The sequence below is a fragment of the Phyllostomus discolor genome, chromosome 2 (genome assembly GCF_004126475.2).
Source record: "Phyllostomus discolor isolate MPI-MPIP mPhyDis1 chromosome 2, mPhyDis1.pri.v3, whole genome shotgun sequence".
NCBI classification, from domain to species: domain Eukaryota; kingdom Metazoa; phylum Chordata; class Mammalia; order Chiroptera; family Phyllostomidae; genus Phyllostomus; species Phyllostomus discolor.
Genome location: NC_040904.2, coordinates 30122718 through 30133883, shown reverse-complemented (window position 1 = coordinate 30133883; position 11166 = coordinate 30122718). Strand labels below are relative to the sequence as shown.

General features: G+C 33.5%; 1 pseudogene; it reads right to left on the bottom strand.

The window, feature by feature from the left end:
* Positions 1-294: 294 nt before the first annotated feature.
* Positions 295-1042, bottom strand: LOC114490785 (annotated as a pseudogene).
* Between the last annotated feature and the right edge of the window lie 10124 nt (positions 1043-11166).

The following is an 11166-nucleotide window of genomic DNA, read 5'->3' as shown; positions in this document are numbered from 1 at the left end:
TTATATTTTCATTAACCCCTTATGACATATACGATTTGAAAATATCTTCCCCCATTTCATAGGCTGCCTTTTTTACACACAGTGGGTGTCCTTTATCTTTATTATTTGTAGAAAAATGGAATTTAGAATTCAAACTATATATTACAAAATTAACAGAAGCAGCTGGAAGCATCTTCACAATACTTAGGAATTCTTCTTTGCTGACACAAGCGAGGATATTATTCTGTATTCAAAAAGCAGGACTTGTCTCAAGGGGACACGTTATACATCCTGTGGGTACTCGGACCACACTGCTCAGGGGCCATATGTGACTGCGTCTTCTTCCAGCCCCTCTTCACAGTCACAGGTGGAATGCCATCTGCCTTCTCTGCCAGGAATCTGTCCCAGCTGCAGCAAGACCTTCAGACACTCTGCTGCAACCATAGTCGCCATGTTCTTATAGCATTCTTGAATGCTTCTACATCCCTGGAGATGGCCCACCTTTCTTATCAGTCAACAAACCAGAACCTGGACTGAAAGTTTTGCTTCTCCTGGCAATATCCTTTGTAAGGTGCACACCCAATTTGCCCTTGAATACTTTCTCTGCTTCCTGACATTCTTTCAGTTTCACTTCCTGAAAATCCAGTGCTGTGATTTGTGGAACTTTGTAAATTTTATACAGTCTGCCAAGTTCCTTGTTTGTTACAGGATACTTAGATAACTATTGAGAGATACCAAAGGGTCTAGATCATCTTCTTCCACAAAACCGTTGTTACTGAGAATGAGTTCTGTCAGACAGGACAGAGCCTAATCAAGTCCCTCACCTATATGGTATATACTATTCCTGTTTACTAATATTTCCAGTCTTGTCAACAACAATAATAAAAAATAGCATCTAGTTTTCTGGTTTAATTGCCAGAGAAGTCAATAACATTGATTGATCTAAGGTGGCACATAGATTTTCAATGACAGGAATTTTATATCCCCAGAGGTCCAGCGCAGGGTCCAGCACCTCACTGGTGTACCGCATCCCCTGTTTGATCAGCTCCGTTCTCAATTTCATCCTCCTGCCCTTCCTTCTCCTGGTGCACTACTAGCAGCAACTGACTGGCCACACAGACCTCCATACGTCTTCATTTTGTTGTTTCCTTTGCTGTGCAGATGCTTTTAACTTTGAAGCAGCCCCACTTGTCAATTTTTGCTTCTGTTGCCTGTATCATTTCCACAAAAAATTATATATGTAATTTGCTAAGACTAACAGGAATTCTTTCCACTCTTTTTCCACTGGCAGTGTTAGAGTACCAGATCTTATGTTTAAGTTTTTAATCCATTTTGAGATTATTTTTGTGGATAGTGCCAGATAGCATTCCAATTCTTTTTTTTTTGCATGTGGTTATCCAGTTTTCTCAACACCATTTGTTGAGACTGTCCTTTCCCCTTAAGCATTTCTGTCTCCCTTGCCAAGTGCTAGTTGACAATATATATGTGGAAGTTTATTTTGAGGCTGCCTACTCTGTTCCATTAGTTTATGTGTCCATTTTATGTCATCACCATATGGTTTGTATTAGTACAGCTTTGCAGTATAGTTTTAAATCAAGAAATATGATGCCTCCAGCTATGTCCTAGGTTGGGACTGCTTTAGCTATGTGGAGTTTTTTCTGGCTCCATACAAATTTGGGGGATGTTATTTCTGTCAATTGAAAACTAAACATCAATATCATTGATAAGTATAAATCTAAAATTTTTTTTAAAATGTTAGCAAAATCAACATACATAAGTTGCCTTTCTCTACACTAACAACAAAAGGTTTGAAAAAGAAAGAAACTATCAAAATAACATAAAAAACAATAAGTTATTTAGGAATAAAGTTAACCAAAGAAGCAAATATCTGTGCAATAAAAATTGTAAGACTTTGATATACAAAAATGAAGAAGACAAATGAAAACTTTTCCCATGTTCATAGATCAGAAGAATGGATATTCTTAAATCCCCATACTACTCAAAAACTATCTACAGTTTTAATGTAATACCTATTAAAATCTCAATGTATTTTATACATATGTAGCTTTTGTACATATTTTCTCTTACTCATTGCCTTGTTCTATAATTCTCTGCACATTATTTGTCATAAAACAGATGCTTTTAATTTTAATGAAGCCCAGTTTATCAATTTTTTTCATGGATATGTCTTTGATGTTGTATCTAAAAAGTCATTGCCACATTCAAGGCAATCTGATGTTCTCTTTTTTTTCCCCTAGAAATTTTACTGTTTGTTTTACATTTTAGACTGTGACCCACTTTCATTTACTTTTGGTGAAAAATGTGAGATCTGTGTTGATTCATTTTTTGTATGTAAATGTACATTTGTTATAACATCATTTGTTGAGATCTCTCTATTGCTAATTTCTCAACACTTTCTTGCAATGGAATTTTCTTTTTCTAGAAACTTATTTAGTGGGTGCAATATCAAAACAAACAAACAAGGGATCTGAGGTGATAATTAGACATTTTTGCAACTGTTTTATTCTTCTCCTATATTCTTTGATAATTTATATTTTATAAGGAGTAATTTCTCTTCCATGTGTTATTTACTTTTTTCATCGTTATGCTGAAAAGATTCCTATGGTGTTTTGTGATGCTTGATTGTCTTATAATTTACAATGAAACTAGTAGAGTTCATGCAACTGAGATCTGATATGTTTTTGGGTAAATTGGAGGAGTAAATATTTTGCTTGGAGCTCATGATAATTAAGTAAGAAGAACTGTGTCTTGAGTAACTAATGCCACATCTGCACAATTTCTTCTCAGACAGTTTATTTTACTTGTATAAAAATGAACTTCAATGGATAGGCACTCATCTCATGTTGTTAAGAGTGTGCAATGATGGGGGTAGTAAGGCATTCCACTTACAGATCTTTAATAGCAGTTCCAGACTTACATCTCACTCCTACCATCTTGTCAGGTTTAACATTTCTTACTACCTGGGCTCTTAAAGGTTCAGTGGAGCAAATGAACCACTGTTTTACACAAAGATTATGACTTCCTTACCTGCATCTCAACTTTTACTCATTATGCTTTGCATGTGCCTTTCACAGTACAAAATGATTTTGAAATATATTTCATTAATTAATGGACGTTTTCAGTTCTTTTCATTCTTGCAACTTGTACCTTTTTATTAAATTCCCATTATTTTAATGGTGTGTTTGCAAGAGAATGTGGTTAAAACGTGGTATGTCCATCATCCTAAACAAGAAACACCATATGGGTTTTTATACAGTAATTATCTTTAAGATCCTGCTATTATCTGCTTATTTTCCTCTGTCTTCATTTGTTTTATTAGTTGCTTAATCCTATTTCAGTCACACTTTAAATTCAGTAATTCCCTAATAGAATTCTTTTGCTTCAAATAGGCTCTTTGTATTCATCACATTGTGTGTATGTGAAGCTATTCAATTTTTAATTCTCTGCTTCCCTCGATCTCTTTCCAATAAATATTATTATATATCTTTTATCCACTCTTTCTTTAGTTTCAAATCATCAATCTCTTCATTAAAAATGTGCCTACAAACTCACTGAACTGAGCAGTGGCACAGTTATTCTCTCATATGTAGGTAAAAGCAAATTAAATATAGATGAATATGACGTAAGTCACCAAGTTACTGAGCCATGTTTGCAAACACACATAGGTATTGTGATGATAAAAACTAAATAGTTGTGTAGTTAGTGGTAAGGACAATGTTAATGGATAATAGCAGCTATAAAAGGCTTCTGGTTTGTGTAGACTTCAATGTGTGGTGTTTTCATACTTACTCAATTTCAAGTACTTAATATTCCAATACCTTAATTTTTAAAAATGGACATGTCTCCCCTGAAATTTTAATTAATTTTAACAATTTCCAGTAACTGTCAAAAATCATTCTCCTTTCTATTATTTACCAAATAAAACATAAGACAATCACAATGACAGATGTTTCACACTATAGTAAATATCTGTCAAGATTTTTGAGTCTTTACAATTCCATATAAAATAGAAACAACGGTTATTTATCCATGAGCAGTCTGATATAAATGCATTAATGTTTTTGGTCATGTTAAGCCAAATTTTAATGATTTTCTTCAGTGATTATCTCAATTTAATTCACAAGGCTTAATTCTTCCTAAGGGTTTGACCTCCAAAATATATAAACAACTCACACAACTTTACTCCAGAGAGACACACAATCCAATTAAAACATGAGCAAAGGACCTGAATAGACACTTCCCAAAAGGAGGTCATACAGAGGTCCCAGGGACATATGAAAGGATGCTTGGAGTCACTAGGCATCAGAGATATGCAAATTAAAACCACACTGACATACCACTTCACACTAGTCAGAATGTCCATCAGTAACAAATCAACAAATAAGTGCTGGGGAGGTTGTAGAGAAAGGGGAACCTACTACACTGTTGGTGGGATTGTAGACCAGTGTAGCCACTGTGGAAAACAGTATGAAATTTCCTAAAAAAAAACTAAAAATGGAACTGCCTTTTGACCCGGCAATTCCACTGCTGTGGTTATAACCTAAGAACCTTGAAACCTATTCAAAAGAACCTATGCACCCCAATGTTCATAGCAGCACTGTTTACAATAGCCAAGTGCTGGAAGCAGCTTGAGTGCCCATCAGTAAATCAGTGGATCAAAAAACTGTGGTACATTAAAACAACAGAATACTACGCAGCAGAAAGAAAGAAGGAACTCCTACCCTTTAGGACAGCATGAATGGATCTGGATATCATTATGCTAAGTGAAAATAAGCTAGGCAGTAAAAGACAAACACCATATGATCTCACCTGTCAGTGGAACCCAATAAAAAAGAACAAACAAGTGAGCAAAACATAACCAGAGACATTGAAATAAAAAGCAAACTGACCATAATAAGAGCAGAGGGGGAAGGGCAATAATGGGGGAAAGAAGAGGAAGGGTCTTCAAGGAACATGTACTAAGGACTGGTGGACAAAGCTAAAGGAAGTAGGATTGAGGGTGGGAAGTGGGGGTGGGTGGGTCTGAAGAGATGGGCAGTAGGAACATGGAGACAACTATACTTGAACAACAATAGAAAATACAAGTTATATCTTCTGTTTGAGAAAAATGCTTAATTCTTCAGTTACTCATGATGTGGTTTCAACATCATTTTTTCCTGATGCTGTTCCTGCTGTTATTTACATAGCTCACCCCTGTCTTTATATGTTCACTTGGAATTATCTCAGTGACGCTATTCTAATTGTCTCTATCAAAAATTATTTTTATCAACCTGAATCAGCAATTTTCAACAGGTGTGCTGCTAGAATTTTTAAAACATTTAATACCTGACTATTTAGTCAGGCACACTGACCTCTTTTCTCTTAGACTGTCAAATTTTAAAAAATGGCACTAGCCAACACAACAGTTTGCCAGTGTGAATTAATCAAAATTATATCTAATTTTTGCTGTATTGGCAGAAATGTAACATATAATAATATTTTGGTGTGCCACAGAATTTTACTAATTAGTTTATGTGTGCCACAAAATGAAAAATGTTAAAATTCACTGCTATAAATACTCATATACCTATTTTTCTCATAGTAATTGTTGCTGACTGACATTTTCTTTTCTCTCTCTTTTCCTAAATAGAATAAAAGTTCTCTGTGGTAGGATCTTTGTCCATTTTGTTTATTATTCTACCCAAAATAATAAATGCTTAACAAAGCTTCTATATAGACAGTACTCAGTAAATTTTTGTATAGATATAAAAATGAAATGGTTCAACAGAATCAACTAAATTGGTTTTGACTTTTTGTGCTCACCCGTGTAAAGGAAAAATCAGCATACAGATGCATCTACCAAATTTAATTGTTTAAAGATTTTGTTCATTTATTTTTAGACAGGGGAAAGGAGGGAAGAAGAAGGGGAGAGAAACATCAATATGTTGTTACCTCCTGAGTGTCCCATACTGGAACTAGCCTGCAACCCAGGCATGTCCCTGGACTAGAAATCGAACCAGTGACCCTTTGGTTCACAGTCTGGCACTCAGTTCACTGAGTCATACCAGTCAGGTACTAAATTTAATTTATTTGAATAAAAGTTAAATAGATAAATATGTACACTAAACACAATTACCAATATTTTATAATGCAATGTATATTTCAGTGTATGAACATTATTTAATTAACACTATGTATACACCGACATCTTTCTAATATCAGCATGTTTTCAACAAGTTTATACATTAATTTATAAGGTAATGTAGTTAATAGTTAATTTAATACATTTTCTGCTAATAATATGAATTGAAAACACTAATTACAACCAATGTCTTTAGCTATACTTTGTTTATAATTAATGTTTTTAATTCAAAGACATTGAAATTGAGAACAGGCTGACAGCGACCAGAGTGGAGAGGTGAGGGATAATGGGGGAAAGGGTGAAGGGTTTACAGGAACAATTATAAAGGACTCATGGACAACAACAAGGGCGGGGGTAGAAATGGGGGAGGGAGGAAGGAAGGGCTGGGGTGATGGGGAGAGGTGGGGGGGAGCAGAAAACTGTACTTGGAAAACAATAAAAAATAAATAAATAAAAATATAAATTTGTTGAGAACCTAAAAAAACATTAATTACAACAAATATAACAAGCACAAATCAAACATTAATAGATTGTACTACCTGTTTAAATAAAACATCAGTAAGAAAAGTTTTCAAATTTCTCCACTTTTTTCTGAAACTTATTTAGGTAGCAATAAACAGATTTTATATACTGAAAATCATGATAGACTGTTCCTCTTATAGATATGTCCCAGATAATCTTCTTCATTCTGGTGGAGTTGGGTTGTCCAGGAAAGGTAATTTTCTTATATATCCAATAGCTTACCAGGGAAGAAAAGTCCTTGTACAAGTAATGTCCAGATGGTGTGAGAACTACAGGGTAAAATTCAAACAATCAGCAATCATACAAAAAAAAATTAATCTAAAGCCAAATAGTACTCAAAGAGTGGTAAGAATTAGCTGCCAAAAGCGTGTGTGAGTAGCATTGCAGGCAGAATGAAAGAGCATACATGTGAAGAGACAATGTACAAAGTATATGAAGACTAAAGAGAAATACACTATGTTTATGAATAAATTGAGATACATACCAAAAAATACAACCATAGTGTGCTATGAGAGTTATAAGCATAATTTGGGGGTCATAATATGCCACTTTGGAGCATAAGTAATGCTTAAGCATGACTTAAAGATGATCGGTACCTGTTAGCCTAATAAAGTTAGAGTTTACACAATGCCATAGAGTGAGAAGAGGGAGGTAAAAAAGGAAAGTGGATGGGTCCTCTCAGAGAAGCCCAGTTTTAGTGTATCAGACTCCCTTTGAAATGAAGACCAAAAGGTCTAACAGTCTTCAGACACAAACGAATATGATTTTGATGTGCTAGGGAGAAGGACAGAGGAGGAGAAGTATAGAGCCAACTTTCAAGAAACAGATTGATGCTGGGACATATGTACTTGTGTGCTGTACAGTGAAACTCAGGTGGATCAGGGTCTCAAGTTTTGCAGTAACATTTGAAATTATTAGTTTATTGAAATTTGGAAGATTTGATAACTTTTAAACTCTTACATTTTTGTATTGTATATTAATTTAAAACTGTCACAATAAAGAAAGATTTGTTTTTGAACTTTCTAAATCCCAATTTCAATGTCAATTTTATTACTATAGCATAAACAGAGAGGATATTCAAATAACTCTGAAAAAGTCTCAACAATTCTAATAAATTGAGGAATATGCAACATTTTAGATAGATAATTTTTTCATAACAACTCTTAAAACTAACCTATACAATTTTTCAGTGACCTCCACAGTTTTCCTGACCTCCTGGCAGACAAAGTTTTCAAAGAAAAGATCATCTTGTTAAATTCTTAAAAGTTGAAAGGAAATCTAAAGGCTATTTTTAAGAATTAGAAAAGGCCAAAACATTAAAATCGTGAAACATTGTGTTTTTTTACACCATAGAAACTGCCTTAAAATGGCAGTTCAAGAATTATGTAATTTTAAATGTGTCACTATCTGGCAAGTTCTTTTTTAAATCCATAAATAACTACTTCATTAGTGTGTTACAGATTTGAGAGGTAATTGTTTTCTGGGTCACTTAGTATGTAACCTATAACCAAGGAGCTAGATATTTTTTGTACATACATATATATATATATATAATAAAATATAAAATATATGTAAAATATACTGTGTAATATAAGTTATAGGTTATATGATATGCAATATGTAATATTTAAATGTATGTGATATGTACACATTCATATATACACACAGCTGTTTATGTACACACATATCAGGTGCACATACATAAACACGTATTCAGAACACTAACAGTTTCAGATATTTTTTTCTATGACAATTTGCATAACAAAAATTTTTTAGGAAAAGTTTATATGCTTGAAACAAATTTCATATTTTATAGCATAAAAAGACAAAAAACAAATGAAAGATAATTTTTTAGTTTTGGATGAGTCTTTTAAAGCTAAAATCAAGGAACTTACAGATCAGAACTTCAAATCATTTTCAACAAAAACTGGGACCTAATAGAGTTTCAGTGAGGATATTGAAGGAATGAAGTTTTAAACATTTGTTACAACTTTATCCAAAATGAACAGGTTTCATTATATATTGAGGTCTTGAGTTGGGGTGTGTATGTGGGGGTGGGTGGGTGTATTTTATCACAGGGAAGCAACAACTGAAAATACTGGGAGAAAAAAGAGAACATTAATCTTAAAGTACATATATAAAGCCCAAATGTAGCCTAACAGTAGTACTAAATAAAAGCAAAGTCAAAGACTCAGAGATGATGAGACTTGAACATATTCAGTGACCAAAACCAGAATCTCATTGGTACTTTTGTCTCTCTCCTCATGTACCTAGATATTTTGGTTTCTTTTTCAGACAGGGTTACAGACTGATGGAGGTGGAAAAGGGAACCTACATAAGAGTACCTGTCTATTATTAATCCCTTTTATGTGTCATAAAATAACCACCTCTTGTCAAATACCTTTTAGTTAATAACTTGGGAGATAAATGGCCATTATTTCAAGGGAGAACAATAACTTCACGAGGGATCCTTTCATCACCTCAAACCATGGATTTCTTAGACTGTTTAAGTGCTGAAGCTCATGAAGGATGGGCTGTCTAAGTGTAGTTCAAGTATTTCTTAAGTTCTAAATGTGAGGAATTTAGCATATGTTTAAAGCAATAGATATGTTTACAATGAGATATAACTCAAGTTAGAATTTGCTTGAGAGAGTTGTAAATTAAGTATTAGGATAGCATAGAAGGGAGTGAGTTTACTTTTATCTAGAAAAGATCAGAAAGAGCCTCATGGAGCAGTCTTTCATAAAGAACAGTGAGTGTTCTTGACTTTTGTCCCAGAGGGGACATCTTTATGATTCTGCACCATCAGCAGACCTGGAAGCACACTGTGTCTATACTCCAAGGCTCTTTGTTATACAATCATCCTTGAAAAGATAGACTGGAACAAAGGTAGTCAGTACATAAAATGGCAGAAATATAAAAAGATTGTCTGGAACAAAGGTAGTCAGCATATAAAATGACAGAAATGTGAGGGACTGATGGAGAATTATCTTCCAACAGAGACAACTAAGCTACTGTAATAATCCCACTGAGAGAGATTCTGGACTAAGGAAGCAGCCTGGGAATTAAAGAAAGAGGAGTTAAGCCAAAAAATCACATAGGGTGGATTAAAAGAGCTGACTAGGGGTTGCTAGGAAAAAGGATAAGATGAATATCTGAGAATTTGGATACGGGAAAATATATATATTTTTATAACATAAAATGACTATACTTATATAGATGCTATCTTTATAATTAATTGACAAGTGAAAATGGGCCAGAACTTTACATATAAATAATTCACAAAAGGATTGTGTTTATAATCATTATCAGTTAAAATATTAAAGCCTTTACTTGGGAATTGGATATAGAAAATGCTAGTTTCTTTATAGGGAACATTATCATTGTCATTGAATCTTACATTCAGAAGGGAGAAAATGTCTCCTTGTTTTTCTTAGTTTTTCTGGCAGATCTAAAAAATTAATTGCTCAAAGATTGATTAATAGCAGGAGGTATTCAAATTTAATTTGTGCATAGAAAAATCTCATAAAAATGGGACCTAGATAAAAGCAAGCAGCTTTTATACTCTTTAGAAAATAAATAAAATAAATTGTGAATAAATTGACATGGTAAAGACAATTGGGCTTGGGTTCTTAAATGGTGAAGAATATAAGCAAGAGTTTGGGTTAAGTGAAGTAAATTAGTAAAGGAGTAATAAGGTTTCTTTATACAGGCTGCTAAATCCTCTATTTCCCTTAGCAATAAATATGTCTTTCTGTTTCCTGGTGCAGGAAGGACATATTCAGCATGAGATGTTTTTTTTCCTGCTTTTAGGGGGACAGAGAGAGGAGGGTCAGAGTGGTCTTCTTGCACCAGCTGCTTCTCAAGTAACTTTAATTAAAAAATAATCCACATGACACTTAGGCCTATGTTGGGTGGTCTACCCTGAGCCCTGCCTCTTATATATAGTGATTAGTTTTGTTTGAGAATTAACACATTGCATGCTAAGTATATTGCAGTTGCTTTGAAAAGAAAAAGTGGTCTTTGCAAAGCTAAATGATAGGGAAGTGCATTTAAGTAATAAATAACCTTGAATTTAATATGCATTTATCAAAAAAATCCATTCACTTCAGAAATATGAAGATAATGGTATAAGCCAATGGCTATAAATATATGTATTTTTCACTATGAGAAAATTACAAATTTTATCTGCTGCATATTGTATATAAATGATAAGTACATGATTTATTTTAGCTGCTACAGCCAACAATTTAGTTATCAACAAAAAATTAAACTTATTACTTTGTGTATGAGTAATCTGAACTATAAAAGCATGCAGAAGTTAAACAACAGCAAACTTTATTTGTATTTCAGAAAACCCAGAATACATGTCAAAAAAATGGTAAATATTTCATGTGTGATTTTGGATTGATAATTAAAATCAGTTTCAAAATATGCAGAAGCAAGTAAAATATCTCATATACACTTTCAAATATATTTTTATAGTAAGTTCATTATAAAGCAAATCTTAAAACAAGCAATGC